The sequence below is a fragment of the Acomys minous genome (genome assembly GCF_964271855.1).
Source record: "Acomys minous genome assembly, chromosome: 18".
Taxonomy (NCBI): Eukaryota; Metazoa; Chordata; class Mammalia; order Rodentia; family Muridae; genus Acomys; species Acomys minous.
The window spans coordinates 44913877-44923285 of record NC_140501.1 but is presented as its reverse complement, the minus strand read 5'-3'; positions in this window follow the sequence as shown (position 1 = coordinate 44923285).

The following is a 9409-nucleotide window of genomic DNA, read 5'->3' as shown; positions in this document are numbered from 1 at the left end:
AGGAGGAAAACTAGGGAAGGGGCTTCCACTAAGACAATAAACTATTTCCAAATGTCTCTCTGTAGTTGGGACCACACTGTGGAGTCTGGAGGGAGCCTCCCTGGCCAGGGAGATCTTAGGAATCAAGCTCAGCTTCTCCAGTTCGACAGATTGAGAAACTAAATTAAGTGTCTCAAGGTGCGTTGCCCAATACCATTCAACTGGCCAGACAGAGAAAGACTGATGCCTGGAACATGGCCTCCAATTCCTAACTACTCTTTTTTCCCCTCAGTCCTTGTTCTAGGTTGGTTTCTGTTGATGTGCTAAAACACTGGTCAAAACCAACTCAGAGAAGAAAGGGATTATTTGGCTTATATTTTCATATCACAGTGCATCATCAAAAGTCAGGACAGGAGCTCGAGGCGAAACAGAGGCCATGAAGGAACATTGCGTACTAGCTTGCCTCCCATGCATTGCTCATCGTGCATTCTTATTCAACCCAGGACTGCCGGCCTAGGGGTGGAACCACGGAGGGTTGGCAGGGCCCTCCTACATCAATCATTAATAAAAAAAAAATGCCCCCACACACATGCCTATAAGGCATTTTCATCAGGCAATCTGTCAACTGAAGGTCCCTCTTCCAGATGACTCTAGTTTGTGTCAGGTTGATGAAAAGTAGCCAGCACCATCCTCCTGGGGGTGAAAGTCATTGCCTGCCATGGTTAAGGTCTGCGGTGCTCTCGCTTCAATTCAGTTCCCCTGCTTTTTTGCCCAGTGTGGCATCATTAAAGGAGTTTGGCCTCCGAGCTGCCTCGCAGGGCTGATGCTGGGTACAGACTGTGGTTTCAGCTGGTCCAAGGACCCTCAGATGCTTTGCCTACTGGTCTCTTGGTGGTACCAGTATGTCTTTGACAAGGCAAGTGCCCACAGACCAGGTACAAGAAAAGGCTCTGAGTAAGCTAACACCCACTTCGTGTGGTGGCCTTTCAGGACCAAAAGAGCTGGGTTCCCTTGGCCTCTAGACCTGTGGCACAGACTATTTCAACTTTTTTTTAAAAAAGAAAATATATACCCTCTATTCAGGAAAATTCATTTCAATTTCTACACATAGAGCTATGGATAACAATTTCAAAGGTACTGAGATTCTCTGACCCCCTCAAGGCTCATCCAATACTATCTCAAAAACAAAAAAGAAGAAAAGAAGGAAGGAAGGGAGGGAGGGACACTTGAAAGTCATTTAGTTCCTGAGAATTTTTGTTTGCTGGTTTTGTTTTGTTTTGTTTTGTTTTTCTTTTTTCAAGGCAGGGCTTCTCTGTGTAGCCTTGTCTGTCCTGGACTTGCTTCATAGATCAGGCTGGCCTCAAACTCACAGCAATCCACCTGCCTCTGCCTGAGAGGATTTCTTCAAATATTCTTTTTATATACAGCAAGTTTCTATTCTTCTGGCCTCTCTGACACGGGATCACTGCACAGCACACAGGGCAGAGGTCAGAACAGTCCTCCTCACACCACTGGGTGGAGCTGAGTCCAGATGACACTAAGATGGGTCTGTGGTTACCACAGAGCCTCACTTCCATACTCAGAACTCCTGTGAGGGCTCCTAGGGCCAAACTCCCAAATGGCTCTCCACCTAGCCTTTCCTAATTGCCTCCAACAGCTCGGGTTAGGTTTTCCATGTGTTCTCAGAGTCTTTCCAGCATTTCTGCCATCTGGCTGATGACCCAACGCCATATGTCAACAGCAGGGAATGAGTACCCACCCGTGGCTGGAGTACAGACCTTACCATCATGGAACAGCATGCCTGCCCGGCAGGTAGCTCCCTTCCCGGTCATCTCCTGCCTGAGTCCGCAGAACACACATGGCTGAGGCTCCTCCCACTCCGGGTGAGTGTGTGGCAAATAATAAACAGGTGTTTGAACAACACTTAAATCACCTGGATCCTGGCATTTGGCAAGAACTAGCGGATGGTTCGCACAAAGGCACAGACAGATGTTGTCTGATTAAATGCCCTATACTTATCTTCATGGTAAAAAAAAAAAAAAAAAACTCAAGAGGCAAGAGTTTCTCTAGCAACGTTGTTGACCAATTTACCCAGATTTCTACCCAGCACCACGTCCATTTTTCCCCCCTCAGACAGTGAGTACAGAGGGGAAAGAAAGCTGTGAAGTTTAATGTCAAACGCCCCCAGTGAGCACTTTTTCTGTTCTCCTGCTTTGCTGCATGGGGAACACAATTGTGTAGGTTACCTTGGGTGCAGATGGGAGACAGGAGTGAAGAGGAGGAAAAGAAGAAGGAGGTGATGGGGAGACCAGAAGAAGGGAAAATCCCAAACAGCGAAGTACAGACTCATGGTGTGAAAATGAGAGAGCCTCGCGTGTTTCAGTCCCTGGCAAGTGCCCAGGCTACAGTTGGCCACTGGATGCTTCAAATTGTCTGTGCCTGTTCCTACACACACACACACACACACACACACACACACACACACACACACACACTCAGATCTGGATGACCAGTTAACTGACACCCTTTCTCAGGGTAGGTTTTTGTTTGTTTGTTTGTTTGTTTGTTTGTTTGTTTTTTGCGGTGGTAGAGTGCTTGAGGCCTTGGGTTCAACACTGAGTACTCTAAAACCTACAGGAGTGGGCTGTGGGGTAGGCTTTCCAAAATGAGGACAAGTTCTTGTTTGCGCCTCCCTTCCAACTTCCTTTCAGCTTGAGAAATAATTTGAATGCAAATGAGAAATATTGGAGGCTGGGCTCTTAATAGTTGACTGTTTTTTTACCCACCGGCCGTGTGAATTAAGTAGGCAAACAAACACGTGTGCAGCATCCATTAGCCACCCTCTGCTCACCCTAGCAAGAAAAGGCCAGAGGGCTTTTTTTTTTTTTAAATGTGTGTGATTCATGTGACCTGGTGCAGTCACTGGGAACACAGTGGTGAAAATCTGGCACTGGCTTACAATGCAGGTTTGCAGGTTACAATTTAATTTTTCCCCTTTGACTTCACACTTAGCTTTTCCTCATATGAGTGAAAGAAGTTGCGTTCTGTAAAAAAAAAAAAAAAACAACGATTAGATAGCGGTCAGAAAATCACACTTGCTACAGCTATGTCTTAATTACTGTGCTAGATGGATCTTTCAAAATATTTTTTTTCTAATTTTTGAAAGTGAAATATAAACACATCTTTTCCTCCCTTCCCTTGCTTCCCTCCAGCCCCTTCTGTGTACCATGGAATTCATGGCCTTTTATTCTTTAATTGTATGGACAGAGATATAGAGATACACACACATATAACACCTCCATGCCCTGTATCATACTACTTGTATGTATATGATTTCAAGATTGACCACTTAGTATATTGGGTAACCTACTGGAGGCCTCTTCCCTGAGGAAGACTCCTCCCCCCCCCCCCCCATGTTCCGCACTTGCTTGTAGTTCTCTGTCTGGGAGATTTCTGCCTTCCGTGTTCAGGTCTTGCTTAGGATGCCATATTGTTGAAACTTCATGGGTGTAGCTTTCCCGACATCTCCAGATCGCACAGCAGACTTTCTGGTCCCCTCTGCCTATTAAAATATTTCTGCACCCTCTTTCAAAATGCTCCCTGTGCCTTAGATAGAGGAGTTATAAATGTATCTGCTGGGGCCGGGCACTCACAGTCACGTGCATTTTGATTGGTTGTGGTTTTCTGTAATGGTTTCCGTCTGATGCAAAGAGAAATTTCTTTGATGAGGGGGTGAGAGCTACACTTATATGTATAAGAATAACTATTCAGGATGCAGTTAGGAATGACTTTGGTTTAGTAAAGTACTGGTTGTAAGTTCTCCTCCAAGATCCATGACCTCACTAACCCTGGGGAGTTGGCTAAGTTTCCAGTACTATTTCCCTCTGTTGAGCAGGCCTTAAGTCCAATTAGAGAGCAGATGGTGACTGACAAGATCTGTGTGCCACTGCTGCACCGTAGTGCTACCGTGCCATGCTGGTTCTTGAAGGCTAAGGTCACAGAGGTACAAGTGTGTGTTGTATCCAGAGAGGCAATGTTAGAGTCAGAGGAGAACGCCGACCACTTTCTGCCTGTCAGCTGTGTTGCTGTGGGCGTGCCATTTGTTTTCTCTAGAATTCAATTTCTACCTGGTCCTATGAAAGAAAGGAGTGCATAGTTTGTGCCTGATATCTTTTCTCCTCCTCTGAGTTTCATAACTTTAAAAAATCAGTTTGAACAGCAATTTGGATTCTTTTTATTCCCCCCTCTACTTGAAGTACTTTTCCAGTGCTTCACCTCTGGAGAAAGAATTCGACTCACCAGAGTAGGACAGGCATCAGATAAGCTACTCCTCCAAGCCATCCACAAAACACACAATAATCTGTATCTGCCTAAGATGCGAACAACTGCGGGAAAATCCAGCCATAAGAGAGACCCGCCCCCTACCCCCTAGCTTGGCTACTATTAACTCCTGCTCCTTGTACTAATTGTTTGTTTCCTTAGTACCTATGAGCCACAAATCCCTATTTTTCCAGAAAGCAACCAAAAAATTCTCACAAAGTATTGAGTAACGGCATTGGAAAAGGAATTGAAAGCCACCAATCAACAATCTCCAATCCTACTCCTTGCGGGTGGCTAGTCACAGAATGGTCCTCATCCTCAAGATGCTTGATAAGCCAGTGTCGCAGACACCTAAGTTATGAAGAAGGGACCATGATGATGGATGGTGACACTGCTGCTGGTTTCTGGGACTCAAAATGTATTCAGTCAAAAGTCAATTTTGATGGGTAAAAGCATACAGATGTATAGATATTGATATTAATTTATGTCATCTTGTCAGGTACCCAAGGCTGGCTTTGAATGCATGACCCTCTTGTTTCAATCTCTCAATTGCCAGGATCACAGGTGTATGCCACCATACCCAATTTCTACAAAGTCTGCATATTTCCCCCCAAGATTCAAACTGAGGGAGTATGATGTGGCAGAGAGCAACAAACACAGGGCAAACCAACAGTCCAGCCTAGGTTTGTCATCTGGAACAATCCATTTGGCTCTTCTGACTCTCCCTCTCCTTTTCAGCAAAATAATAATGACAAACTCTTACCTTTTTACAGTTATATGGAAGTTAAGTTGAGTAAAGATAATGGACACAATTCACCAAATAGGTCCTGAGTTGGTGGTGACTTTTATTTGGTAGTAACAATTACACAGAAATGTAAATATCATACCCAAGAGATAATGTGGACCCACCATTGAAGAACAGGGTCTTCCTACAATCCAGGTAATGTGTTCTATGAGTCATATAAAAACTTTATGGGGGCTGGAGAGATGGCTCAGGGGTTAAGAGCACTGTCTGCTCTTCTAAAGGTCCTGAGTTCAATTCCCAGCAACCATATGGTGGCTCACAACCATCTATAATGAGATCTGGTGCCCTCTTCTGGTGTGCAGGCATATATGCAAACAGAATACTGTACACACAATAAATAAATAAATATTTTTTAAAAACACTTTATTTGTGGGGGCTGGAGAGAGTGCTCAAAAGCTAGGAACACTTAGTACTCTTGCAAAAGACCTTGGTTGGGTTCCCAGTACCCACAACACCTGGCATTATGGTGGCTCATAACTGCCTATAACTCTAACCCAAGGGTTATGAAACCCTCTGCAAGCCTCCATAGGCTCCCAGAACACATATGGTAGACATACATACATGTAGGCACACACACACACACACACACACACACACACACACACACACACACATGCGCGCGTGTGCACGCAATAAACTAAACAAATCTTATTTTTAAATGTATTTATTGATGGTGAGCTTAAATGATCCAATGGGCTCAGAAGACAACTGGTGGTTTTACAAAAGTGAACACACTCCTCCTTTATGGTCCAGCACTTGTGTCCTAACTGAGACAAATCAGTACTAGGATTTGGGGCATGGCTAGGATAGACCTGGCCACATTGTTTTGGGGGAGGATTGTGGAAGGACTTTGGAACTGTCCTTTAGAAAGGCCATTGAGTGTTGAGAGTACAGTTAGCTGTTGTGTAAGAGTTTGGAAGAACAGAACGTGGAGGGCAACGCAGATGATGGAGGCCTGGGTTGTGAAGTTTCACAGGGATGTTGAAGGACTCTGTTGGGCCATTTGTTATTTTGATTAAGATTCTGTGGTTCTGATCAGCTGAGACTGAAGCAAGAGACCAGAACTACTAAAATAAAGAAAACTTTTGCTTTGCTGGGATATTCAATGCTGGTTGGCTGGAGCTGAGAGGTTAGTGGGGATTAAGAAGAGACCCATCTCACTGAGGTGAAATCTTGTAGGAAGTTTTTCCTGAGAGCACACAGAAGCTGTGTTCCAGAGAGGCAGCCAAGGTTGTACCATATGCTCATAGCTAAACTTGAGCATGTAAGAGTCACCCAGGTGGTACTGGTCCTGAAGGCATGAAGGGGTCATGGAGAGCACCTGAGGTTTGGCGCTGTGAGATGCTATTGGTGAAGGTGCAGTCTCAGTGGAAGTTGAAGGCCCAGGATTAAAGGGTTAATGCAGAGAAGTTGAGGCTTGGGTCCATGAAGAGAGCCTATTTGAGGGTATTGGTGAAAGTGCAGGCCAATGGCAACAGAAGATTGGAAATCTTCTGGATTTGGGGGATGCATTTTGGAGATGTCAGTATCTTTGGATGACCTCCAAGAACAGCAGCAGCTGTGGAGTGGAGCCAGCTGGTGCCTAGAAGACAAGTTGTCTGTGCTACAGAGGGCAGAGCTGGGAAAAATATCTAAAAGGTCCTTGGAGGAGCCCAGAAGATCATGGTGAGTTCCAGACAATGAATGCTGAGTTGTTTATACTACTGCAGTTTGGCTTTGCTTAATTCAGATTGTGACCATGCCCTGGTTCTTCCCTCCTGAAGTGAGAAGGTATTTAATTTAATTTTGATTTATACAAGAGCCCACAGCTGAAAGGCCTTGGGTTTAAAAGAGAGTTTGGATTTTTAAAAGAGATTGGATATTTTGCAGATATATGGAGTTTTCATGTGTTTGAATTTGTAAGGACTGTGGATATTTTAAAGTTATGTTTTATCTTTGATAGCAATATTAATGGTCCCCCTTGGGGGTAAATGAGAAAGGAATGGTACTAGTTGGAAAGTGATGTGTTTGTGTATCAAGCTAAGAAGAGGTTAGTTGTACTGGCTAGTTTTATGTCAACTTGATACAAGCTATAATCACCAGAGAGAAGGAGCCTCAACTGAGAAAATGCCTCCATAAGAACAAGGTGTAGCCAAGCTGGTAGAGCATTTTTTAAATTTCGTGATTGATGGGGAGAGCCCGGCCACTGTGGGTGTGCCATCCCTGGGCTGGTGGTCTTATGTTTATTAAGAAAGCAGGCTGAGCCTGACAATTGTGGCACAGACCTTTAATCCCAGCAAAGGCAGGCAGATCCCTGACTGTGAGGCCAGCCTGGTCTACAGAGTGAGTTCTAGGACACCCAGGGCTACACAGAGAAACCCTGTCTTAAGAAAAGAAGGCAAACAAAGCAGTCTGAGCAAGTCATGAGAAGCAAGCCAGTAAGCAGCACTCCTCCATGGCCTCTGTATCAGTCCCTGGTTCCAGGTTCCTGCCCTGCTTGAGTTCCTGTCCTGCCTTCCATTGATGACAAACTGTAATATGGACGTTAAAGACAAATAAACCCTTTTCTCCTCAGCTGGATTTTTGGTCATGGTGTTTCACCTCAGCAACAGAAACCTTGAAAAATCCCCCAAACCCATTTCCTCCAAATATTTCACCTATCAAGACCGGAAATTGCTCTGCTGAAAGGCAAATTTTAATGAAATTATAATTGAATATGTAAATAATTATTAGCTCTTTAATGTTTTGCTTACTCGTGCATGCATATGTATGTGTGTGTGTGTGTGTCTAGCATGTACAGGTGCCATGCCAGTGTGTGTGTGTGTGTGTGTGTGTGTGTGTGTGTGTGTGTGTGTTTAGCATGTGCAGGTGCCATGCCAGAAGGCACTGGACTCCCTAGAGCTGGGAATGCAGCTGTGAGCTGCCTGGTGTGGGTGCTGAGCAGTACGTGCTCTTAACTACTGAACCTCTTCTGCAGCTCTCTGAACGATTGTTAATATTCTACCTTTAGTTTGCAGCACAGGTGTTTCCCCACATTGTTTTTGTTGATCATTTTCATTTGAATTAGTACAAAGAATTAATGTCAAAAGCCAGTACATAAATAACTTACATGCCATCCCCTGATAAATGAACATGGCAAATAACTTCCTATTTTCCGCTAAAGTTACAAAAGTAAATAACATTCTTGTGACCCTCAGCTTTTTGTACTTGGTTTCATTGGATTCTCTTGGAAGCTGGGTACAGACGATTTTGTTGTGGGCTTTTGTTGCTGTTGTTCCCCGCTCTTTACAGTGTGTGTCAGTTTCTTTTATCTCACTGTGACCAAACACTTGACAGAAGCACTTAAGGAGGAGAGGTTGGTTTTGGTTCCTCCTTCTAGACAGTACACTGCATCCATGGGAGGAAAGGCATGGGAGAGTGGGGGGGGGATGCCCCCCTGCAGCTTTGTCCTTGGGGATGGGCTTGTGGCTCACATTTACATTCCTGTGTGAGGGTGTCACTTTCAAGGCCCACCCCAAGCACCTCACTTCTGCTAGCTAGGCTGTAGTCTCCAAGGATCCACAACTTCCCCCCAAAACACGGCCACTACCTAGGGACCAAGCGTAGCGCAGTAGGAGAGTCTCTGAGAGATAATAAAGTAGTCTGTACTGGAACTCAGAGCCTGGTGGCCTCACAGCCACGGCTTCTGCCCAGAACCTCCAGGCCTTCTAGATCCCCGTGCTTTGCTTTTCTCAGGACTGGCACATTGCTCAGTAGCGTCTACCACTGATACAGGCATTGGTGGTAGCACACAGGGCTCTCTGGCTTTGTGGGTACAGCCCTTCTCTACATGGTGTAGCTGAAACAATCTGGAGAAATCCTCTGTCCAAGTGTCTCCCCCAGCATGATCTGTAACTGCTCAGCTGAAAGGCGCTCTTCTCTGGGTTGGTGCCTTTTAGTGTTCCAAGGGTCCTTGTTACAAACCTCCAAACCACTGAAAGGGATGACTGTGCAGACAAGTTCCTGCTAATCTGCATAATGGAGACTGTACCTCAGCCCTTGGAGGTGGGGGTGCAATAGACATCTGTGGTTTGTTTGCTGAACACCCCTCCTCCACTCTCAATTGGAACGGGATCCCAATGGCTGGGTTAGCTAGCATAAGGCAGTTGCGTTTATAATGTGGCCACTGATGGTGATATTTCAAGTGTCAGGCTTGAATCCTTTGGGGATGAGACTGAGAAAGAAAGCCTCTCTCTCTCTCTCTCTCTCTCTCTCTCTCTCTCTCTCTCTCTCTCTCTCTCTCTCTCTCTCTCCAAAGATCGGCTTGGCAGCCTAATGAAGGCAGAA